At 44.2% G+C, this 26,785-nt stretch overlaps 1 protein-coding gene across 1 annotated transcript in view; it reads left to right on the top strand.

The window, feature by feature from the left end:
• LOC137428632 (protein sidekick-2-like) overlaps nt 1–26,785 on the top strand; it is a 63,887-nt gene that overhangs the window by 13,929 nt on the left and 23,173 nt on the right. The gene's annotated exons all lie outside the window — the stretch shown is intronic.

Genomic DNA, 26,785 nt, shown 5'->3' with positions numbered 1-26,785 from the left:
TTTTTGAAATATCGACTTCCTTCCTGGAAGTCCTAGCAGTGTCCATGTGTTTTATACCTATCCCACCCTCCCCCCCCCCCCCTCCCCTCCTTCCTCTGCCGCCTCCCCCAAAGCCCTCTCCCTTCTACAGATCTCCCGATGTCCCTGTTCTCTACTGTTGTACTTGTGTGCTTCCCCCTCTCTCCCCATCTTGTCTCCCACTCCCTTTATTATATGTTTTATGTGTCCGTTTGTGTTTTTTTTGTCATTAATGTTCGCTCTTACACGAACCTCGATCTTGTATACAAAAAAAGTTTTTGTTTTTTTTGCAAATTTAGCAAAAAATAGAAATTTCGCATATGTCATCAACTGCCCATGGGGTATATTGGGTGATAACAACGATGTCATCGGTGAATTGGGTTCCAGCCATAATTGCTTGAATTGAAATCTTAATCCGAAAAATCTGAAGCATTCATATATCTGATCTACGACCCGATGTGAGTGAAGAATTAAATTTTGGACGTGAAGCCTCGGTCGAGAAATGCGAGGTCCTCGGTCGACCCATGTGAGTGTCTATTAATTACGTACTATAAGAACGTACCTTTTAGACCCTTTTTAGACACTTTTGTGCCCCCTGAAGACCACTTTAAACTCCTATAGACCCTTTAGACCTGTTACTTTTGCATCACAGACAGGTTGGTAGCCTTTCTGTATGCTACCGCTTCCTCTTTGGTCTTGCACCCTTTGTCGTCTCTTGACTGTCAATCCCAGATTTTTGCAGGACACACGTGGTTCACCGACAACCCACTTCTGGTGAAGCTCCCAAATCCAGGCTCACTGCTCATCTCCAGATATTTGTTCCAATTTTCTCTCGTCTATGGAACCAACTTCCCCAGTTGTTCAGTCCCATTCTTCCCTCCAGGGCTTCAAGACAGCTCATCACCACTACCTCAGGTCATCCCCCATCCATACTCATTATCTCTTCTACCCTGAAAAACCCCATTCCCAAGAACTCCCTTTTTCCAGATTATTGTGACTTTTCCACCCTCTCCCCTACCTCTTTTCGTTTCTTAGATGGCTGTTGGTTTGTTTATTAGCCCATCTCCCGTGGATTTTGCAATCACTTCAGTGTGTGTGTCTGTCCGCCCGCAACTTTTTTACATTTGAGCTTTTGGCATCAGATTTTCAACAAAACTTTATTCTGAGAATATGGAGAAGACAAATTAACAATTTGGTCAAAAGATCAAAGGTCAGCATCAAATGAAGTCGTCAGTTTTCATCATTTGACCTGACATTTTTAGAATTTGCATAATCGGTCACTGAATCGGTTGACCAATCAAAAGTTAGAAGTCAATTGTTTTTGGATCAAAAGTTCTACGGTCAAGGTGTATAAAATCGGCAAATCCTTTTTCTTTTTTTTTCTTTTTTTACCTCTGCCACAAAAGGTGGGTGGAGGTTATGTTTTTACCCCTGTCTGTCTTTGTTTGTTTGTGTGTATGCCCGTTTGTGAACAAAATATCTCAAAAGGTTGTGGACGGATTCAGATGAAATTTAGCAGAAACGTAGCGTATGTGACAAGGACGAAATGATTCGAGTTTGGTAAAGATCCGGATTCGGATCCGGCTAGTATACATTTTTAAGTGATTCTTCACCATTGGGAGATCGGGTCAAAAACGATACATAGCAGAATATCTCAAAAGGTTGTGGACGGATTTGTACGAAACTTGGTAGACCGTTTGGGTGTCTGACAAGGAAGAATCGATTCGATTTTGGTGAAGATCTGAAAATGGATTCGGATATGAGAATTATTTAATTTTTAAGTGATTCTTCACCCTTGGGAGATAGGGCCAAAAACAATACATAGCAGGATGTGTTCGTTTGTTAGTTTGTACATTTGTTAGTTTGTACATTTGTTATACATTATACAATATTGTTATATATTATATTTATACATTATACATTATATTATATATTATATATTTTATATATTTTATATATTATATTTATATAATATATTTATATATTATATTTATAATAATATAATATATTATAATATAATATATTTTATATATTATATTTTATATATTATATATTTTAATAATAATAATATATATTAATATTAATATAATAATAATATAATAATATTATAATATAATATATTTTATATATTATATTTTATATATTATATATTTTATATATTATATATTATATATTATATATTATATATATAATTATATATTATATATTATACATTATACAATTGTTATACAATACATTTGTTAGTTTGTCCAACAAGTTTCGTCCAAAAAGTTGTGGATGAATTTGGACGAAACTTGTTGGACAGGTTGTGTGTGTCACAAGGAAGAATCGATTCAATTTTGGTGAAGATCCGGATCCGGATCCAGCCAGTAGAATTTTTCTTGAATTTCTTTTGATTTCTTTCCAGAATCTCACTGATTCTTCACCATTGCATGATATGGCCAACCAGCTGGACGTTTGCTCTCCACTGAGTGCCGTTCTCGTTTTTTGCTGTTTTTGTCATGTTTGGCATATGTCTGAATACAAAGCGGATACTTTGCATTTTCAGATGCTTTTTAGTTTCCTGTTTCATCCCCGCTTTCCCCCTTCTTCTTCTTCTTGCTGTGTTTCATTTAGCTTGCATGCAGCTTGTTCAGCCCCATGTGTCCTTCTCCGCTCCCCTTGATCTCACTCTCACTTCTACTCTGCTGTTGGTGTTTCCCCCTTTTCCATGTATTCCCTTCCATTCTGATCTGGCTCTTTCACCTGCCTCGACCAGGTATACCAAAAGAGAGTGGTAGTGAATGTTCTCACCAGAAAACCCCTGCTGCAGATGCACTTATTAGCAAACACCAATAAGTAATGAAACATTTCAGTGATGTAAATCATTGTGGATGAGTGTGTGAGTTTCGAGACTGCGGAAATTCAAAGTGAACTGCATAACTCGTGTGAAACAGTAAAACACGGTTCTCGTCAAAAGGTGAACCCATCGAGTAGAAAAATAACTTTAAAGTTGCACTGGGGCTTAACTTTTCAAATGTCTATAAACAATGTAAACATTATCTGATGACAGGAACACCGGTTTATTTATCTGTTTTCCTTCATGGCATTCCCACCAGAGCATAAAGTTCATGATCCTGGGATTCCCAAGGTTGAGTCTCATAATTGTAGTTGCTTGGTTTGTCCTTTGTTTACTAGTTAAAATTCGTGTAAAATCATGGCAATAATCCTCCATGAGCTTTTGACACAATTAGTAAAGAAGGATAGATAAATATTGAAACTACAACGATACTCTGTGGAGCACAAACCTCCATCGGGCTGAACAGGTTACATATTGTATCCCACTGATCAGCCGGATCTGGATTCAGACCTGAACCAAAATCTCATTGGCTTGTTCTCGTCGCCGAACCAACTCATCCACCAGGTTTCGTCCAAATCCGTCCATAACTTTTTGAGATATCCTGCTCACAGACAAACAAACAAACAGACAAAGAAACTGGGATGAAAAAATATCCTCCGTCTACCTTCGGGGGCGTAGGTAATAAGGAACGGATGAAAAAAGGACATGCGTGGCGACATCAAGAAATGAAATTAAACTTTTGGGCCTCACCATCAGCCATGACCTTTCTTGGGAAAACCACATATCCAAGTTGGCATCCAAAGTCGGCCACCGACTGGGCATCCTAAATGATGCGGTCTTTCCTCAGGAAATATGAACTCTTGGCTGAGAGGACCTTCATCCACAGCTCCATTGAGTACTGCAATCCTCTCTTGGTGGGCTGGTGCCACCTGCCTCACACTTTGCACTTATTGGAAACCAAGACCCTCACAATAATATTCTCCAACAATGCAGCTGAGTCACTCCAGCATTGCAGACAGGTGGGTGGTCTCTTTGTAGTCTACCGCCTCATTCCTGGTCTCCCACCCTCTGGCATTTCCTTTCTTTGTCCTCCCCTCGGGGTTCTGCAGGCTGCGTATGGTTTGTCTGTAATCCACTTCTGTTGAAACTCCCAAAATCCACGTTTACTGCTCACCTTCACACATTTGTTCCTCTTTCTCTCACCTGTGGAAACAACTTCTTCAGTCTTTTCAATCCCATTCTTCCCTCCAGGGCATCATGATTCACCACAACCTCATCTCACTCCCTGGGCCCCCCATCCGCACTCATGATATTTTTCTATCCTCATTAACCCACACCCCTTCTTTCCAGGTTATTGTGTTTCTTGCCCTCTCCCTCACCATCACTTTTAGGTTTTTTGTTCCATTTCTGCTTCATCCTCGTTTTTCCCTTCCTCTTTTTGTGTTTGAGCTTGTATCCAGCATGTTCACCGCACGTGCCTCCCCCGCCCTCCCTTGATCTCATTCATCCCCCAAGGGTCCCTCTGTTGTGTCCTATAATCCAGCCTCCTCACTCTCTGCAGACCTGGACAAAATCACAGACTGGTCAAACAAGTGGAACATGTCTTTCAATCCTGACAAATCTCACACTCTGACTATGTCTCTCCGAAAAGACCGACTGGACAACCCTCCCATCTACTTTCTGAATAATCCTCTCCAAGAAGTTCTGTCGCTCAAGCTTTTGGGTCTCACTATCTGCCATGATCTTTCCTGGGAAAACCACATTTCCAAGCTGGCCTCCAAAGCCATTCTTCGACTGGGCATCCTCCGTCATGCGAAGTCCTTCTTTGGCACACCTGAGCTCCTCACCACAGACAAGGCTTTCATCCGCAGCTCAATGAAATACTGCTCTCCCCTCTGGGCCGGTGCTCCTGCCTCACACCTAGCTCGGCTTCACGCTGTTGAAACCAAAGCTTTCAGAATCATTGGAATCTCCCGCGATGAAGCTATCTCCGAGGGCCTTTCACTCACTCACCGCAGGCAGGTTGGTGGTCTTTCTGTCTTCTACCGACTCCTCTCCGGCCATGCCCCCCCCCCCCCCCCCAGCTCTATCTGTGCTCTGTCCCCCAAATATTCCTGCAGGTCGCACAACATCTGCCAGCAACCCTCTTATGGTGAAATTGCCAAAATCAAGACTCTCTATTCACCTTCACTCCTTCATTCCTCTTTTCTCCTGCCTCTGGAACAAACTCCCTCACTCTCTTCAATCCCACTCCTCCCTCCAGTTCTTTAAAACAGCCGTCCACCGCCATCTCTTATCTTCCCCCATCCAAAACGTTGACCTCTTCTACCCCCGTTAATTCACTCCCAGATCCACTTCTTTCCTGGAGGTCCCAGCAGTGTCCATGTGTTTTATATCTCTCCCCCCCCCCCCCTTCCCATGCCTCCGCTACCCAAGCCCTCTACCTTCCACAGATCTCCCGAAGTCCCTGTTCTCTGCTGTTGTACTTCTGTGCTTCCCTCTCTCTCCCCATCTTGTTTCCTGCTCCCTTTATGTTTTGTTTGTCCGTTTGTTTTTTTTGTGATTGATGTTAGCTCTTTCACGAGCCTCGATCTTGTATACAAAAAAAAGTGTGTGTCCCCCCCCCCCCCCCCCCCACCCAACCTCCTCCCCCTCCTTTACACTTTGTACTGTTATGTTCTGGTCAATTCAATGTTTAACTTGTGCATGAGCCTCGACTTTGCATCCAAAAAAGAATATGCTATGTATTTATGCAACAGTAATTAATTGCACTACATTAGAGGCCCATACTCTTGACATACCTCCAGGAGGATATCACAACTAGCTAAGAAACGTTTCTGTGGTAGAACCAGTCCTGGACGGGTCACCACTCCAACGCACGATACTCGACCGGAGGTGATCTGCGCAGGAATTTGTAATTTGTTCAGGGTGCAGGAAATCAATCTGCAATGGCTTTGTGGCACCTCTAAACGTTGTCCAATCTATACCAAATTTTGTATTCTAACTTCTTTCAGACTATGTAAAGAAATGGCAAGGTGGTTGCAATAAAATCTGCAACTTCATTTTTCGGGACCACCCTAGTGCAGGTGATAACTCACCTTTTCATCGCAAAAGACACCTTGGAATCTTTAACATCCACCAATGGCCGTATTTGAATCTTCCCCAAAATCGAATCAATTCGTTCTTGTCACACACCCACTCTGTCCACTTAGTTTCATCGAATTCGTCCATACCTTTTTGAGATGTCCTGCTCACAGACAGTCAGACAGACGGACAAAGAGGGGTGAAAACATAACCTTCATCCACCTTCAGTGGCGGAGGTAAAAAAAAAACCAGCTGTACCAATCTCACCCAAATTTTGCAAACGTGCTGGGGTTACCCAGGATCTAGTCATGGGCACACAAAAAGTAATCTGAGGCAACAAGCCTGAGCAGTGTGTAATCAACAGAGGCTTCCAGGCCTGATGTCTCAGGTGCGCCAGAAAACCAAGATGGCGGCCGTATTTTTTTGCCTGGGCATCTTGGTGTGTGAAGTCAAGCGGCAAATGTGAGTGGGGTCTGGCAGCCTTCCGACCAATGGGTGCACATTTCAAAAATCGACCTCCAACAAGAACCACAACAACGTCAGCAACAACAACAACCATGCGGAACTCTCATAGACCTGGCTGCGATGCCCAACAATATGAGATTGAGGAGGAAATGACGTCAAAGAAGGAAATGAAACAATATGGCCGATCATTGCCGTTGCACACTCATGGGTTAATTTTTTTTGCTGTAACTTTAAACATCAATCTTTGCGATGGTTTACTAGTACCCGACTGCAAAGCCGCAATGAGCCGGCGAAGCCAAAGCCTCTTGCCACTATTTTACCCATCACGATGGCATCAGTAGGTTAGGTAGTTAATAGTAGGTAGGTGTAGTAGGTACCGTACCTGGTAAGACTTGGTAAAAGAGAAGAGCAGACAGTCCTCCCCAATACCTACATACAATAAATGGCACAAGAAGCTTGAGGAAGTAACTATACGATGTGCTAGCTTAAGGCCTATTTTAAGAAATTTTAACTGGGCTTAACATACGTTTTCACAGTGTGTGTGTAGTCTTCTAACTTCAGTCGCTGTCAGGGCTGGTTCTCTCCGGGCACTGCGGCTTCCTCCACCAGAAGAAGTTAGCTTGCAGTAAGATCAGTGCCGACAGGTCAGACGATAGCGCCGTTTCAAGGGCAATGTGTGACTGTCGTTAATCAAACCGAGCTTTCTTTCTTTATGTAAACCGCTTATACCGTATTTCTGGCCGTGAAAAACTATCCCCTACGGCCGCGAGATTTCTAAAAAATAATTCTTCGTCAATTTTAGAATATTTGATGCCGTTTTCAGCGTCCGAAACGCGTAATAAGCTTTTTAAAAATATTTTTCAAATGCTCGAATCTCATTGGTTCCGGTGTTTGGTGACGATTTTCGTTGAAGATAACGAGGTTGGTCTTAACGTATTTTAATTACAAATTAGAGGTGCATTAGATTGTGAATCAAACAAAGATGGGTGAAACAAACTCCTATTGAACTTTTTCGCAATTGTTTTATGCAAACTTCCGCATCCGGTCGATGGCGGCCTCCATTGCGTGATTTGGTTTTAGAAATATTTTTTCAAATGCTCGAATCTCATTGGTTCCGGTGTTTGGTGACGCTTTTCGTTGAAGATAACCGGGCCCGTGCGGGCCGAGGTTGGTCTTAAAGTATTTTAATAATAAATTGGAGGTGCATAAGATGGTGAATCAAACAAAGATGGGTGAAAGAAACTCATATTGAACGTTTTTCAATTTGTTATGCAAACTTCCGCATCCGCAAGATGGCGGCCTCCATTGAGCTTCGGAATTCTCAAGCCAGGGCATAATCTGGTTTTCGACATAATACGTACGCGTTTATTCACAACACAGGCTTCACCGGCTACTAATGTCTAAATAATCTGATCTTGATCAGGTGACCCAACTTGGAATCTGATCTTGATCAGGGGACCCAACTTGTAAAATAAATAATTCGTCACTGTGTCAGATGTTTTTTCTCATTTTTAGAACATTTAGAAAGTCCTTCACAGGAAATGCGGCGCCATCGAGTCTATTATTTTCACTCGATCTTTGGTAATACAAGCGGATAATGCAGAATAATAACGGCTTATCCCAATTGGGAAATATACGCTGGAAGTATTTGTGTTATGCTGTTTTCAATTTCTCAAAACGAATTTCCGACACAACGCACACATCATTGCGGCGCTATGAATGTGGAATGAAATGTATTTGTCCTGGCAAAACGAATTCAACAGCTTTTGTAATGTTTCCCCGTTAGGACCAAGGAAACATCGTTGGTAAATCGCTCGGATCCTGGAAAATACTGGCCCTTCCTGAATAACCTCAATACGTCCTTTGGAACTATCAACGCTTCCGTCTTGAGCCTCGAGCCACGTTTACAATGCGGAGTTATCCCTGTTTAAAGTGATGTCTCATGTGCTGACGTCTTCTATAAAATGATTACGATTGAATCTCAGCTATTTATCGCCGTTGCCAACATGAGGCATTACCTTGACAATCGGGGTGACTGATAGTTTTTTTTTGTTTTGTTTTTTTGTTTGTTTGTATACAAGATCGAGGCTCGTGTAAGAACTAACATTAATGACAAAAAAACAAACGGACACATAAGACAAAACAAAAGGAGCGGGAGACAAGAAGCACACAAGAGGGTGGGGAGCAAGAGGATGGGGAGATGGGGAATGCACACAAGTACAACATTTGATAGCAGGGAGATCTATGGGAGGGAGAGGGCTTTGGGGGAGGAGGCGTGTGAAGGGGGGGGGAGGGGTGAGGGAGGTAAAAACTCTCTTCTTCTAAAACTCTTCTCTTCTAAAACTTTTTAAAAAACTCTCTTCTAAAAACTCTCTTCTTCTTTACATGGAGTAAAAAAAAAAAAAAAAACTATTACAGAGAAATATAGTTATCGAGTTATATATAACAATATATATAACAATATATAACTAATATAATAATATAATCTTACTATAATTCACCAAATGTCCATCCGTCTTTCCGTTCGAAGGTACCGCAAAAACGGCTCAACCGATCGCAACGATATTTTGGGTGGGTATTCCTGGAACCCTCTGGAGTTAAAATAGGCTATATTGTTTTTCCAATTTTCCAATTTTCCAGTTTTTCCAAACACGATGGAATAATATTTACCGATATGAACAGTGATGTGGCTTTTATTGAAATTCTACAAATACTGTTTAGATTTTGATGAGAATTACGAACCTGCCGCGAATGCGGAAGTGGACAGATGACGGCAATGCGCGGGTTTGATAATGTCCAAATACAACCGTCATTCAATTGTAATGTTAAATCGTTAAACATTAATCGTGTTAATCGTTTTGTTAAAGTATCAATGGATGATTGGAATTGAGTGAGTACAAGTACGATTTTGTAATTGTATTCACCCAACCGTACGGAACTTCACATCAGGATTTAAATATTTGTTTATGTCACGAATGTTGGTAAAAGTTTATTTTTTATATTAATGTTATTTAATTTGTGATTGGAGTTATGCTGTTTGGAATAAAAAAAAGAGATATTGAGTTCAAGTGAATGACAGAATGCCGTGATGGTTTATACTTTCTAAACATGAATTCGCGGATCGCCAAATGCAGATTCGCCACGCTCACGATCGATTTTTCTATACGTTTTTCATGGAAGTCCTTCACGAACTTGCTTTCCATGTCTGATGTTCGACTGAAGGTGCTACAGTAATGTGGAATTTATTGGTTTCATGCCTTAGCATTCGGCCGTATCTGCATTGTCTGTTTGCTTCTGGCCTCCCACCCGTGCGTAGCATGGGTACCTCACTATTATATATATATAATATATATATATAACTAATATAATAATATATATAATATATAACTAATATAATATATATAATATATCTGCTTGATGTTTAGCCAATGGGGACCAACGAATAAATCTGTCTGTTGACAGAGTGGCTGGGCTGAGGCTGAGGAGGTGACGCTTTGGTCTAGGACTTCGGTCCACAGGAGATCGGGACAGCGCTCGTCACGCTGTTATGTCGTTGATTATATATATATATATATATATATATACAGTATATATATATATATATATATATACATATATATGTATGTGTATATATATATATATATATATGTGTATATATATATATATATATATATATAAATATATATATATATATATATATATATATAGATAAATATATATATATATATAATATATATATATATATATGTATATATATATATATATATATATGTATATATATAATATATATGTATATATATAGTATAATATATATATTATATATATATATATATATATATATATATATATATATATATATATATATATATATATATATATATACGTATATGTATATGTATAAATATATATATATATATATATATATATATATATATACATATCTATATATATTGTTGCGGTTTTGAGAACCCCTCACTTGTAAATACTTGTAAATAATAATTATTGTAAATAATTCTCTTCATTTAATAAGGTCGCATCCATAGTTAGTCCACAAGCAACACGTAGGACACCATAGGACTTTAGTTATTTCCTTAGTCTGTGTTTAGGTAAGGCTGTGTTCCCAATAGTTGAATCTGCGTTGCATTAATTCAATAAGATATGTCCTTTTCAATTCCATTCATTTTGTGGCTTGACTCTCTCCAAATTGTGGTACGCACCTTGCCAGCAGTGTTCGCTGCCTTAGCGCCGCCATTTCGCACGCGGTCAAGCTTGGAGAAGAAGGGGGCGGAGCGCCCAGAACGAGTCGTGGCCCTGTTAGGGGCGGAGCCGGTGAGCCCTCGCTAACCAACCAGGGCTGAGGTGAGCTCACCGGTGGGCGGAGTGCGAGAGTACGCGGCTTGATTTCAAAGCGCACTATATCAGCGCAAGCGCGGCGCCTTTACACGGAAAAGTGCTGAGAGGGGAGAAGTGCTGAGAGGAGAGAAGTGCTGAGAGGAGAGAAGTGCTGAGAGGAGAAGAGAGAGAGGGCATGCAGAAGAGGGAGACGTGGGGGTGCTCGCATTGCTGCAATAGGCTGAGGCCCTCTAGACCCCTATTGTTGCCGGCGGTTGTTGAGCTCGTTTGTACCAGATGCGCGAGGAATCATTACTGCACATACGGACTTGCGTAGGACTACCCCCACCCCCCACCCCCCCCCCCCCCCCCCCCCCCGCCATATGTAAGGTCCGATCGCGCGCCAGCGACACACAAGCTGCCTCCCATTCTTCAGCCTGGACTGGAGCCGGACCTCCACGCCTACCATCTGCCTGGACCTTCCTCCCCAACCATCTGCCTGGACCTTCTCCTCCTACCACTACCCTCCCATGTAAGTCTGTTTGTTGTCCTGGAGTTAAGTAATACTGTATAGTTAAGCTTGCTCTGTGTCCTGCATCTTCTTCTTCTTCTTCTTGTATATTCTTTCCCTTTCGTTTCCTCTTTGGGTTTTTGTACATAATTAATAAATCATATTTGTTCTTCCTTTACTTTGGTTTCCTCTTATTCGATCGTCTTCGTCCTTTCTCTCCATTGAGTACCTGTGGCACGATTTGGGAAACCGCTCAGGATCGGGTTTAGTTTTATTGTTAATGGCTCGGGCTTCGGATTGCTAAACCGCTCGGCAATTTTCCATCTTGTCTGCGGTCCGAGCGGGAATTATCTCCCTGATTTGCGGTCGGATTGGCACTCAGGTATTTGGGACTCCATTGACCAATCACCCTGGCCAATCTCAACCGGAAAGGAGCGTTATAATTTCCAGGATCGGGGGACGGCCAGCTTAAAAGACAAGGGGATTAACCCCCCCTTGGTAAGAGGAGCGCCGACCCCCCGAATCCGCAACAATTGGTGGCTGGGAGTGGGATTGGACCTGAACCAAATTTTTATATCATCTGAAAATTTTGGTCAAGATTACGAGCGGCCCAAATTTTTATTTAAGATCCAAATTGAGTCGTGCCATGGATACCCAAGGCGATCGAATGCCGGCGGGGGGAAATGAGGAGATATTGGAGGAGTTAGGGTCGACCCAGGACCCCAGGGAAGAAGTGGGAGAGATGGAGGAGGAAGGTAATGAAGGTGCGGTAGAGGGGGTTGCAGGCGCACAAAATGCCTCGCACATGGCGGCAGGGGCCGCGCCCGCTGCGCTAATGGGGGTGGGCGACATGCAACCCCTCATGGCGCAATTTATGGCGCAAATACAGGCGTCCATCAACCTGCAGAGGGACGAAGCAAGGCGTGATGGGGACAAATCCAGCAGGGAAATGAATAAATTGGGAAGCCAAATTGTCGGATTGAGGAATGAATTGGGAGATCAAATTGGGGGATTGAGTAAGGAAATGGGAGAAATGAGGGCTAATAGTGAGGGAATGGAAAATAGAATGGGGGAGCAATTGGGAAGCCAAATTGGGGGTTTAGAAGGCAAATTGGGAGGATTAGAGGGCAAATTAGGGGGCCAGTTGAAGGACATGGGTGGCCAAGCCCGGGAAATTAATGAGGGGTTGGCGAGGGACAAAGCCACGTATGAGGCAAAATAATTGGAGAGGGAGAGAGACCGCGAGTTGCGCGGGAAGAGCACACGGGTATGCGACGAGGTAACGCGGCTGGAGGAGTTGAGCAAGGCAAAGCCGGGTGGACCGGGATAGAAATCGCGACTCGGGGTGTGAAAAACCCGATGGCCGCCGAATTGGACAGGGCAAATTCATATGCAGCGGCGGAAAAAGAAAAATAATTAATTCAAATGGAAAAAGAAATTAAAGAATTAATTATAGTGGAAATTGGGGCGGAAGAGACGGACTTAGAAAAGCACTCGCAGAAGGAAGGAAGGAATGGAAATTGTGCAAAGTCCGTGTCCATGTTGGAACCCATCTGTGGATCGGTCCCATCGGCCGATGGGTCTGCATTGTCATTTCTCGTGCATCCACAGATGGGTCAGACCCATCGGCCGATGGGACCGATCCACAGATGGGTTCCAACATCCACATCATGTTGCCGTGCTTAACCCCAATGAAAGTTTGCAGGTGTTGGAGCGAAGAAGAGGAAGCGCCAAGGTGAGCTCGGTTATATATGGTGCTAAGAGGTTTTTCAGGAAAGTGTTTGGCGCGAAAAGATTTTTCGCGCGCTTGGGATTCAAGCGTAACCCGGGCGTTTATGGAAGGTCCGTGGTGCGCTGTGTGAGTAGAAATGGCGCGCGTGTGCGAATGGCGCCGGAGCGCGAGTATGACACGGAGAGTGAGAATGAATGCACGACAGAGTGTGATAGTGGGAGTGATTGTGATACAGAGAGTGAGTTGGTTGTGGAGCGTGTGCGAGGATGCACACCGGAGTTGGTGGTGGAGCGCGTGATTGGGTGTGCGATAGGGTATTGCACACCCGTGGGTAGGTGTGCGCTGAGTGGGTATGTGCAAGAGTGCACCCCCACGAGTGGTACGGAGTATGTACCGGGAGAGTGTGCGCAAGAAGGTGCGTGAGAGAGGTGTGTAACAGAGGAGTGTATGATAACAAAGTGTGCGAGGAGAATGGATGTGCGAGAGGAATGCATGGAATGCACGCAATTCCTCGCGCAATTTTTGGGCAAAGGAGCTTTAGGTTTATGGGGTTTTGGCTGTACAAACTAGCTCGGGAGGGTTAGGATAATGATTAGGGATCTAGGAAATGACCATAGGTAACTGTAGATTTAAGTAGCGACATTATACCTGTAGTGGGGACGCAGGTAGATCAGATGGATAATAACGACGTGGGATGTGCATAGTGTGACTGGTATGTGGTTGGACAAAAGGACCACCGAGGCACTCGGAAACATGGTGGTGGGATGATGAAGTTGGAAAGAAGATTGACGAGAAGAGGAAGAAGTTCAAGGAGTGGCAGAAGGCGAAGGGTATGGGGGCAGAAAAGGCAGAGCATGAAAGTTATAAGGCAGCCAAGAAGGTAGCAAAGGCACAGGAGGCATGTAGGAAAATGTTCGGAGAACGCTTGGATTCGGAAGAGGGTCAGAGAGCGGTATTCAGGATTGCAAAGCAGATAGCGAAAGAGAGGTGTGATGTGATGGGGGTGAGCTGCTTGAAGGATGAAGTGGGACAAATCGTTGTGGACCCAGATGGAATTAAAGGAAGATGGAAGAGATATATGGAAATACTGTTGAATGCAGAGAATGAATGGGATGGCAACATACAGAGTAACCCAGCTTTAGGACTGGCAGAGAAGATAACCGAGAAGGAAGTTGAGGAAGCGATAAAAGCAATGAAGAGGAGAAAAGCGGGAGGGCCGACGGGAGTTGTGGGAGATATGTTGAAGGCAGCGGGAAATTGGGGTGTGAAGAGAATGACAGAGATCTGCAATCTGGTGGAGAAAGAAGGCCGCATTCCAGTGGATTGGGAACTGAGTACCCTCGTCCCTCTATACAAGGGGAAATGTGACCCTCTGGACTGTGGCTCGTATCGAGCGATAAAGTTATTGGAGCATCGAATGAAGGTATTGGAAAGGGTGTTGGAGAGGAGGATAAGGAAAAAAGTGAAGATTGACGAAATGCAGTTTGGATTTATGCCAGGAAGAGGAACGACAGACGCGCTTTTTATTGTGAGGCAGTTGCAGGAGAAGTATATGGAAAAGAGGAAGACGTTGTTTCTTGGGTTTGTTGATCTGGAGAAAGCATTCGATAGGGTTCCACGTGAAGTAGTGACATGGGCATTGAGGAAGTTAGGAGTGGAGGAATGGTTGATCAGAGTAGTGATGGCAATGTACAAAATGAGCGCGCACAGCTGTAAGGACGAAGGACGGGAACACTGGTGAGTTTGAGGTGAAGGTGGGAGTGCATCAGGGGTCGGTACTAAGTCCACTACTATTTGTAGCTGTGATGGAGGTGCTGGCTCAGAACGTAAAGGAGGGTTTACCGTGGGAGTTGTTGTATGCAGATGATCTGGTGTTGATTGCAGAAAGTATGGATGGACTGAAGGAGAAGATGAACAAATGGAAGAAATGTATGGAGACAAAAGGTCTGAAGGTGAATATCGGAAAACGAAGGTGATGGCAAGTGGTAAAGCATGTGGTGAGGTGGAAAGAACTGGGAAGTGGTCGTGCGCTGTGTGCAGGAAGGGTGTCGAAGTGAACTCCATTCAATGTACAATGTGCGCTGAGTGGGTTCATCAAAAATGTAGTGGTTTGAGAGGGTCATTAACCAGTGTGGCAGCTACATTCAAGTGTAAGGTGTGCACAGAGGGAGCTGCAGATGGAGGAAATGTTGAGTTGGATCTTGGAGATGGCGTGAAGCTGGAAGGTGTGAAAATATTTTGTTACCTTGGAGACATGCTGAATGGAGAAGGTGGATCAGACTCGGCAACGGTTGCTCGAGTGAGATGTGCATGGAAGAAGTTTCGTGAACTGAGTGGCGTGCTGACGAGGAGGGGAGTGTCATTCAAGCTGAAGGGAAACGTGTATGCTGCATGTGTGAGAAGTGTTATGATTTATGGGAGTGAGACATGGGTCATGAACGTAGAGCAGCAACAAAGGCTGGAAAGGGTGGAAATGCGAATAGTTCGGTGGATGTGTAGAGTATCGTTGAGAGAGAGGAAAACAAATGATGAATTGCGAAAGATGATGGGAATAGAGCCTGTGATGGATGCTGTGAAGAGAAACAGGTTGAGATTGTTTGGTCATGTGTTGAGGAAGGATGAAAGTGACTGGTTTAAAAGAGTGATGGGAATGAATGTAGAAGGAAGTAGAGGACGGGGAAGCCCGAGAAAGACTTGGCTAAGGATGGTGGAAGAAGAAATGCGGGCAAGGGGGTTAACAAGGAGAGATGCAGAAAATAGGGCAAAATGGAGAAGATTGTCATGGGGACCGCAAGGCTAACCCCCGCTCTTGCAGGGAAAATGGCCTCAAAATGCCTGTTGTTGTTGTTGTTGATGTGCATAGTGTAAGGGATGACTGGGAAGCACGAGTAATAGAAGGGCAGTAGTTAGATTAGATGATGCTCTGTGTTTGTAGTGAGAGTGATGAAATGAGGAATTGAACGAGAGTATTTGTGGTGAGCATGATGAATGGCATTGCATTGAGTAGATTGACTTGCCAGGTGTGTGAGTGGAGAAGTACAGGTGTATGGAGAATGGTTGTGTGGAATAGATGGTATGGAATAAATAGTATGGAATGGATGGTGTGGAGTGAGTAGTGTGGAATATGTGGAGTGGAGTACATGGCGCAAAGGAGTGGATGGAGAAAGGATGGACCCCTTCACGAATACCCGGGGAGGGTACTTTAAAAGTAGGTAGAGGGAGTAGGTAAATTGTGGTTGGATATTGACATCTGTGGTGCGAGAGTAGCAGAGTACTACTGTGATTGGTGCATGAGTAAAGTGGAATGGCTGGGCGTGTGGCCTGTTAGTGAGAATGATTCAATGGGCACTCCGCCACTGTTAGTCTGTCGGCCAGGTGAGGCCGCAAGTAGGCTCTGGGAGCCAGTTAGTGTTCAATGGGGCCCGGGGATCCAGAGGAGGACCCGGGTAGCCCGACGCCAGAGAGGGCGGTAGTAGGGTAAGGGAGCCAGAGGGCCTTCCCCAGGTAAGGGTGAGGAGCAGGTAAGCTCGGGTGGCGACGTACGGTGGTGGAGGTGTGCAGGTGAGCGGACCTGCTGGTGAGCCACACGACCCAGCCCTGAAATTGTGCGAGGGCACAGGGGGAAAGAATCGGGGGAGTGAGACCCCAAATTTGGTGAGCGCCACAGTATGTTCAATGGGAATTGGTTTTTAGAACCGCATAGAGTAAAGTGGCCAATGGTTTTGCAGGGAAAGACCCCGGGTAGTGTAAAGTGTGTTAATGTCATTTAGAAGGTAGTTTGGAGAAAATCTCTTCGCACCATCCACATCCACTCACCCAAGGTGACAGTACTCCACACCATGTTTTTGCAGATGTTTGGGAATGGTAAGGCGCATCATGACGTGGGGGTGACATTGTGTTTGTGATTCCATCTCTTCCTCCTTAGGAGGGATTGATGATGAATTTGGAACTAGAGGGAGATATGGGGGGACGAGACAGTAGAGACGAATTTGTAAATGGTGTAAATACGGGGAGGGGCAATGGGTGATGTAGGTGACATGGGGGGTGACGAACGGTAGGGACGAGCTTTCTCAGCTCGCTCTCCCACGCTCTCCATGTTGCATTATCTTGTAGTAATGTGTACCCTTGCGGTATCTGGTGGGGACCGGCCACTGTGGCCAGCGGTATCTGGTTGCGGACCACTGTTCTCAAAGTGGCATCCATGCTATGCAGGTGGACCACCGGAGTTGGGCCTGCTGGCCATAAATAAAGAGCGGACACGATCGGTGCACTCTTATTATAAATAGGCAGCAAGCATGAAGATCAAGATCGGCCAGAACCAGCGGCCCAGCAGAGAAGACATCCCATCATCATTGCTTATTATTTTAAAGTGTGTGTTTTGTGCATTTTTTGGTGATGGTGCTTTATGGTGCTTTTGGTGCATTTTTATGATTGATGCATGTGGGTGCTTGTGGTGTGGTGTAACAGTGCAGTGCAGTGTGGCAATGAGTTTCCTCTTTTCAAAAGTTCTGCTTTTGTCTCCCAAAAGACAGGTCCTGGGTTCAAGTTGTAAATAATCAAAATAGTAGTCTTGTAAATAATGCTCCCCACCGGCTTGATGTATAGTTTCAAAACCATTCCGCAATTCGGTTAGTCTGTGGGCATGAGTCTGTTAGGTAGAATGCAATGCAGCAGGCGGGACATACTTAATTGTTAAAACTGTCGCACTCAGGGTGAGGTTAAAAGTAGAGGGTTACTACACCTGAGTGTCACATTAAGTTAAAGTTTTGTCGGCACGGTACGTGCCTGGAGGAAAGGAGGGTGCAGTGTTGCAGTTTTGAGAACCCCTCACTTGTAAATACTTGTAAATAATAATTCTTGTAAATAATTCTCTTCATTTAATAAGGTCGCATCCATAGTTAGTCCACAAGCAACACGTAGGACACCATAGAACTTTAGTTATTTCCTTAGTCTGTGTTTAGGTAAGGCTGTATTCCCAATAGTTGAATCTGCATTGCATTAATTCAATAAGATATGTCCTTTTCAATTCCATTCATTTTGCGGCTTGCGGCAAATTGTGGTACGCGCCTTGCCAGCAGCGTTCGCTGCCTTAGCGCCGCCATTACCCACGCGGTCAAGCTTGGAGAAGAAGGGGGCGGAGCGCCCAGAACGAGGCGTGGCCCTGTTAGGGGCGGAGCCAGTGAGCCCTCGCTAACCAACCAGGACTGAGGTGAGCTCACCGGTGGGCGGAGTGCGAGAGTACGCGGCTTGATTTCAAAGTGCACTGTATAAGCGCGGCGCCTCTACACTGAGAAGTGCTGAGAGGGGAGAAGTGCTGAGAGGAGAGCAGTGCTGAGAGGAGAGAAGTGCTGAGAGGAGAGAAGTGCTGAGAGGAGAGAAGTGCTGAGAGGAGAAGAGAGAGAGGGCACGCAAAAGAGAGAGACGTGGGGGTGCTCGCATTGCTGCAATAGGCTGAGGCCCTCTAGACCCCTATTGTTGCCAGTTGTTGAGCTCGTTTGTACCAGATGCGCGAGGAATCATTAAGCGGCGCTGAACATCTGAGAAGCTGAGTAAGGAGGTTGCGCGAGCAGAGAACTGCGCATACGGACTTGCGAAGGACTACCCCCCCATCCCCCCCCCCCCCCCCCCGCCATATGTAAGGTCCGATTGCGCTAGCGACACGCAAGCTGCCTCCCATTCTTCAGCCTGGACCGGAGCCGGACCTCAACGCCTACCATCTGCCTGGACCTTCCTCCCCGACCATCTGCCTGGACCTTCTCCTACCACTACCCTCCCGTGTAAGTCTGTTTGTTGTCCTGGGGTTAATAGTCTGGGATCCGAGACCTCAAAATTTGATTTTGAAGTGACACCCCTGCTATAAAATGTTTGACCCCTAGATCATGTCTGTGGGGGTGTTAGCCACCAGAAAAGTGACTTTAGCAAGATAGTTTGGATTGCGCGAATTCTGTAGGGACATTTTTTAACTTGGGGCGTCAACTGTAAAAAAGCAAGAAATTTAGGGGTAGGGGAAATTCAATTGACCATATATCCCATATACAGGGGTGAGTGCAACAAATTACCACTCATTCTTTTTGTTATAAAGTTGGCTTTTATATGAAACATGATTCAACGTGATTGGACCATCCATGAGGTCAGCAGAGGTCAAAAGGTCACGGAAAGTGGGTTAAGCTAAAAGTTTAGCTCCTTTAGTAAATAAAATCACATTTTTCCTACTTCAAGCTCAATATAGCCAAACTTTTACACCCAAAATATGTTGTTTGTACCCCTCTGATGTTTTTAGGAAAGAAATGCCCCGACTGAACTTAACTTACTGGCATGCATGTCACTTTAGATTTGCATAACTTTAAAAAATCACCAAAATCGGGCATTCACACTATCTATTTGCACGGTACTCTTCAACATGTTTTAAAACGACAAGTCATACCACATACTGTCTGGAAAAGTGTCATTACCTCTATTTACTCATCATCATCACCGTCATCAGTCAGAAGCCGTCCACATTTTTCTCTGTCGCCATTGCAGGCACATGCAATGATGCATGGTACTCCAGCTTTCGCACAAGGGCAATTCCTCAGGCAGTTCGGTTTCTTCTTACATTTGCAGTACTTCAACTTCGCAGCAGAAGGCTTTGATGGCTTGCTCTTCATGACAGGAATTAACCTGTCACCATCCACACTCCTGCCATACTCTTCAGGTGGAAGAAGCACTGGATTGCTGAGTGAAGCTTGCTTGTATAAGCTGATCTGACAAAGGCTCCTGAGAACGTGGAAGTGAAAAGCATCTTCTGTTGGAGGAAGGGAGCGCAGATGTAGTTTGCTAGATGCAAAGAAGTGGGCGCGGAGCTTATCCAGGGATGAATACCCTGGCTTGCCGTAGAGATCACAAAAGAAGCTACGTGCTTCAGTTATCACCTGATCATGTGCAGAAGGTCCGGATTCATGTCGGATGAAATTGGACAACGCTGGCTGTTTGTCAACATGCTGGAGTGCGACTTTCACTGCTCTCTTCTTACCCCGTTTGAAAGGATAGCTCACCGAATCACAACCAGACAGAATGCAGGAGATGAGCAGTGTGTCTGTGAGTGCCAATACGTCCTTTCCAACTGCTTTGGCCAACTCATTCACCAAGTCATGGATGGGGTGGAACAGATCATCCTTTTCCACCCATAACTCAACAACGTTTGTCAACCGAGGGAAATGATACATTGACAAGGCGATGATATCTGTATCTGTAGCCTGAATGACAACTACGCTGTTGTCACAGCTCGCAATGTGAGCAAAGATTCTGGTGTCCGCCTCCTCGTGGTTAGGGCAGTACAGCTCATCAACATTGGTATGTTCCGTCTGCGTCACACGAGTTGCCTGGGCGTTGACCCCAAGGACCAGGCAGAAGCCATCAGGCCAGGATGACTCCTGGGACCAACGTGAAGCAAGATACGACAGCAGATTGGTCTTGTTACAAGGGTTTGACAGGAATGTGTTCCAATCAGGGATTTTCATGATGTCCGCTGGAACAAACTCTGGCAAGTTGGTATTTGACTCCCGTCTCTGGCGTTCATCCCCTTTTAGACTCTTTAACCCAAAATCATATTGATCGCCCACGAAATGCACTTCAGTGCAATGTCTGGGTTTCATGTTCAAGAGTTTGTTCCTGTACCTTTCCTGAAGTTGGTCAAATGTACTCGAACCAAGTGTGTTGAACCGCTGGATGAATGCCATTGCATCGACTACATAAACTGCACCAGATGCAGAAGGAGGCAACTCTTTTAACGGTTCCCATGACTCGGCAACCTCTGCCTGTAGAGTGGATAGACAGTTGGATTTGCAACCTTTGCGCATGGAAAATCCATTCTTCTCTGGCTCAAACAACGAGGGAGGGTACTCAAGCCATTCGTAACTAAATGCCTCAGTCCGTGCCTCATCACTCAGGTCCTGTGCGAAACAAAGTGCCCTTGTCACTGCACTCTCCTCTCTGATGACTTCTTTCACAGTGTCCATCTTTTTCTTACTTTTCTTCAGATGCGTGGCGAATGTTTATATCTTCGGTTGGACAATCTTGTCTGCATTCGTCGTCGTGGCAGCATCCATTGCCTCCAAGCCTAGACGTTTGGCATCTACCAGGGTAGTTGCTGCAAGAATCTGACCTGTGGATATGTTCATTAGTTTATCTGTCACAAGTGAAGGATCGAATGGGTTTTGCATCTTCTCTTCCACGGTCCGTTTGATCTGCAACACGGCTTCCATGTCGTCTTTCCTCAGCTTCTCGTGGTGGTCAGATTGCGGCGAGGCCATTTGTGCCATCTGTTTTACACTTTCAGAGACAGAGGTCATGAACGGTAGAGCCTTGATGTACTTTTCTCGTGCTGATTCAGACTGTGTTATACCCTTAAAGAGGCTTGTTTTGCCTTCCCTATTGTAGGTCTGTTCAAGGGCAAGGTCTGTCCACACACCATTAGAGTCTCCTGCAATCTGGTGAACTGTGAATTTTCCAGCTGCAAACTCCTCGTGCACTTCTGGTGCTGTTTCTGGAAGCTTTTGCATCTCACTGAGATAGATCGGAAGGCAGGACATGTACTTACTATGGCCGGAAGCAATGGTATAGGGGAGCATATTCTGTACCTCTTGTAAGTGCTGTTGCCACAGCCCAGCTCTCTCAGCATGGATGTAACGCCTTAGGATAAGCACCATGTCTATGTTCATGCTCCAAAGATGGGCTGTCACTCCTAATCCCTTCTCAAAATCTCCCCAGAGCGACTCCAGTGACTCTAGGCATTTCATGACTTCCTTCATGAGTGCAGCAAATTCGTCCTTCTCTTTCCTGTCAAAGGCATTTCTAAGACTTTCAAGCAGAGACGAAAGCAAAGAAAGTGTCTCCTCAGTCTTCTCGAACAACAGCCATTTCTCAAATGCCTCCCACTTCAGCATGAACAATGCCTCACTCAACCATGAATGATAACGGACCATCATATAATAATCTTTTCCTGCCATGACTTTATTGGCTGTACCTCGACCACAGATATCACTAGAAACCAGAATGTCCTCTATGCCACTCTCCATTATGAAAAATCCAATAGATCCCAAGAAGTTCTGGGCAATATGGAATCCTCCAAGTCGAACAAAAACATCTTTGTACTTTTCCGATTCCTTCCTAAACAACCCCTTTACTATGTCATATATCGCCTGGTCACAAGTCACCACCGTCTTAGCCTGACCCATCTTAAGACTCAAGGTGACAAAGTAGTCCAATGAGGTCTGGACTACATCTGCGTTGGTTGGGTTTTGTGGAAGCAATGGTCCATAACCAATCTTTGTTTTCTCTGTATGTTGCCCAGAACTGTATTCAAAGAAGCTGCTCCATGTCAGGCTACCAGTGTCCTTGTCGTTTTCACCCGTCATCAACTGTGTTGGACACATCCTCAGTAGGAACCAAACGATGTTCTTGTCAGCTAGAAAGCAGGCTTCCCCCTTGTCATCATGAGGAAGTTCAATATCACGTAATGACCTAGCCTGGCTTCTGTCCTTCAGTGTCAGTTTACTACTTACTGCAACGAATTTGTCTGGTTCACTGATAGTCAGTTTCCTGGTTTTCTGAAGGGGCACTGCCCCCACTACCTCCCCACTTCCTTCTCCCTCAAATGTGTACTGATAAATTATATTTGTTGTAGCATCAAAACTACCACCATCTTGTGTCTCTGAATGGAAGTTTAAGTTATCCAATGCATAGCGGGTAAAGTGTCCTGGTGTGATGTTTGTTGGAATGAACAACCCTTCCCTTTCTTCTCGTTCAGAAACATCATTGGCGGCTGTTGTGATGTGTCGCTGAGCAGTGGGATAACTGATGCAGTGTCCAAATTTGTTAATCATTGTCACAAGGTTTTTACTACGTGTTTGCTTCAGAATATGTAGGGCAACACCGATGTGTTTGGGAAGTGGCTGCCTGCTAAGACATCCTACAATGTCCTGTGCCAAATTCAGTACCTTCTCTTCATCATCTTTGGTAAGCTCGACTTTGCCATCTTCACCGAGACACTCATCTCCCTCTGTTAGTAACCATGCCAAGTGATTGTACAAGTCGACCGGGACTTGACTAGAGGCACCTTCATATGATATTTCAATTTCATCACTGACTGGGATTGCACACCCTACCTTTCCGAATTTTTTCACTTCAGCCCTCAAGTGTTTTGCCACGTGGTATGAACTGTTTGACACGTTTGTGAGCAGTACCTCCTCTTCCTCGTCATCTGGAAGAAGCTCACACTTATCTAATTCAGTCTGCAGAGAGACTACTTCATCACAGAGCTCTTTGACGGTCAAAGAAGATGCACATATTAACGTATCTCTACCCTTCAATGTGATGACCTGAATGTCAGACTCAAAGTGCTTCAACAATCGCTTTTTCAACCTATCAGTTCTGTAGGGTTTCTTACTGACTACATCCTGTTGTGAGAGAAGTTCCGTAAATCTATTGGTCAGCTGGCCAAGGTGGTAGACATGCTTGTTAATAAGAAGTCCAGGTGAAATTTCTGAAACAAGCATTTGGAAGCCTTTGTCATATTCAGTGACACCTTTACTGTCACATGTCTGTTCCGAAGCTTTACATCGTCTGTTCATGAAATTGTTCATACACCTCAAGTGATAGCGGAAATCGTTAGCTATGAGGTCAAGACAATAATCACCATGGCCCTCAATTTTCAAAAGGACCGCCTCATCCCTCAACACCTTTGCCTTATCATGGATTGACTTCTGCCTGTCAACTGTGCTGACTAAAGTTAATGTCCTATCGCCTTTGGAATCGCGTTTCCTTTCACACAGGAAACACACTGCCTTAAAGTCCGTTAAACTCCTCCTGCCCTCCCGTTCACCTGATGTTTCTACTTGCTCGGCTTTAAACCATTTGGCGGATACTAGATTGTCCAAAGTCCGTTTGAGGGTGTAACTACTGCGGCATTTTTCGTGACACATTGGTCCTTTTGAAAGAAATTGGTCCTGATTCTGCAGATCGTCCCACACTCTGCTGTAAACGTCATCCTTCCTTATTTCCACCGCGTTCTTGAATGTTGTGAACCCTCTCTTCGTCAGGTTATACAGAGGTCCCTGATCATCTGTTGTACTTTGGCAGACGATACATTTCGAATAGTCACTTACACTAGAATAGAGTTTGCGTTTGTTTCCTTTACCAGCTATCACAGCCACAGGTTCCATCTTTATACGCCAGGGGTCAGCACCTGTAAGAAATAAAAAGAAACTCTAAGACTTCATACAATCCACAAATGGAACAAAATTAATAATGTTGTATTCGCATCAGGCGAATCTTCGGGCGAACCTGGTGCCAGGCCAGAATGAAACATATTCCCCACGCCACACAAAACCAATCAACACCATCACGTGTAGTAAATCAGGGTCGACTGTGAAATATATTGGATTCGTAAATATCATGATTTCACAACGTTATAACATTTCAAGATTCGATGAGGAAACTAGTCAAATTTACCTATACTTTTCTCTCGAACGCTAGTAAACCGATAATTGCTTGAATGACAGGAAAATATGTACAAAATATTCCTAACTATATAATGTTCTTATCTAACTATTCTAAGTTCATATTTCGCTCTTACTTTACGGTTTTTGGACGGGAATCAGCATTCCATTCAGCTCCTGACAGAAAAAGGAATATGGCTACTGGTTTCACTTTCGATATGTCATTCAGTGCTTCCACACGGGAATTTCGATATGTCGTTGGTTGAGTGGTAAATAATAATTGACAAGAAGGAAGCTTGCTCCAGCTAGGGAGGCTGAAGATCGATGGTAATCATAAAGATCAGCAAGAGTGAAGCAAGTTGTTGAAACAAATGTAGCATAATAATCACTAGCACCACACAAAAGATGAAAAGCATCAACCACCACAGTAAACCATCACTATTACGATCAATATAGGCCAGAAACAGTAGAGGGATGCAAAGAACATATTGTGACATATACATATGTGAATTATTTGATAAAGGAGCTAAATTTTCAGCTTAACCCACTTTCCGTGACCTTTTGACCTCTGCTGACCTCATGGATGGTCCAATCACGTTGAATCATGTTTCGTATAAAAGCCAACTTTATAACAAAAAGAATGAGTGGTAATTTGTTGCACTCACCCCTGTATTATAGGATATATGGTCAATTGAATTTCCCCTACCCCTAAATTTCTTGCTTTTTTACAGTTGACGCCCCAAGTTAAAAAACGTCCTTACAGAATTCGCGCAATCCAAACTACCTTGCTAAAGTCACTTTTCTGGTGGCTAACACCCCCACAGACATGATCTAGGGGTCAAACATTTTATAGCAGGGGTGTCACTTCAAAATCACTTTTTTACACATTTCCAGGCCTCGGATCCCAGACTATAAGTAAGACTGTGTAGTTAAGCTTGCTCTGTGTCCTGCTTCTTCTTCTTCATCTTGTATATTCTTTCCCTTTCGTTTCCTCTTTGGGTTTTTGTACATAATTAATAAATCATATTTGTTCTTCCTTTACTTTGGTTTCCTCTTATTCGATCGTCTTCGTCCTTTCTCTCCATTGAGTACCTGTGGCACGATTTGGGAAACCGCTCAGGATCGGGTTTAGTTTTATTGTTAATGGCTCGGGCTTCGGATTGCTAAACCGCTCGGCAATTTCCATCTTGCCCGCGGTGCGAGCGGGAGTTATCTCCCTGATTTGCGGTCGGATTGGCACTCAGGTATTTGGGACTCCATTGACCAATCACCCTGGCCAATCTCGACCGGAAAGGAGCGTTATAATTTCCAGGATCGGGGGACGGCCAGCTTAAAAGACAAGGGGATTAACCCCCCCTTGCTAAGGGGAGCGCCGACCCCCTGAATCCGCAACAATATATATATATATATATATATATATATATGTATGTATGTATATATAATATATATAATATAATCTAAATATCTATAAAGCTCAGTTGACCTTTTGCTCCACCAAACAACAGCGAAACGGTGTTGAGTAAAAGGGTGAAAATTCTACAGATGCTGTGATAAATAACTACCTCTGTCGGTTTGAATGTTTGAAAGAGAATAGACGTCTGGATCAATATTTGAATTAAATTTAAATCCCGATTTATATATACAAACTTGGCATTTAATATGGAATATTTTTTTTTCTTGACTTGGGTTTACTTTCTTAACTCAGTATATCAATCTGGTGAGTTTCTTTTACACTTTGGTGATTTATTTGTTAAAAGAACCATGTCACTGATTGTCTGTCGCAGTACCATGTACCAAGTCAATAACAGGATTATATCACAGGTGGCGTGGCAAAATGTACGGACAGGTGCATTTGATGATTGGCTTCACAGTCCGGTATACAAGTGTTGTTGCGTTCTGTATTAGTGGAAAACAACTGCGCACGTCTCAAAAAGTTATTGCCGCTTCCTCTGGAGATGGTCGGTCAACTCGACAATGCTGTTTGTCATGGAGTGGTGGCTTTACGAAATTCCGGCATGAAACAGCGTGCTATTGCTCAGCAGTATGGCATCACTCAAGTTCAGGTGTCAAAGATCCTGAAACGAAATGCTCAGAGGGGTGTCCCTACTCCAATACCGAGGCCAGGACGTCCCCGCAGAACCACAAGGAGGGATGATCGCCAGCTGCACCGGTTAGTCCGCAATGGCTATACCAAGTCAGCTAATCGGCTTAGGGCTGAGTGGCAGCAACTGACAAATGTGCCTGTATCCAGAAGGCTAGTCGACCAACGACTGGTTCAAGCAGGCTATCGTGCCAGGCGTCCCCTGAGAAAGCCACGCCTGACCAGA

Source organism: Myxine glutinosa, chromosome 5, assembly GCF_964187855.1.
Source record: "Myxine glutinosa chromosome 5, kmMyxGlut1.1, whole genome shotgun sequence".
NCBI lineage: Eukaryota > Metazoa > Chordata > Myxini > Myxiniformes > Myxinidae > Myxine > Myxine glutinosa.
Note: the sequence above shows the minus strand (reverse complement) of the source record. Positions and strands in the feature narration are given on the sequence as shown.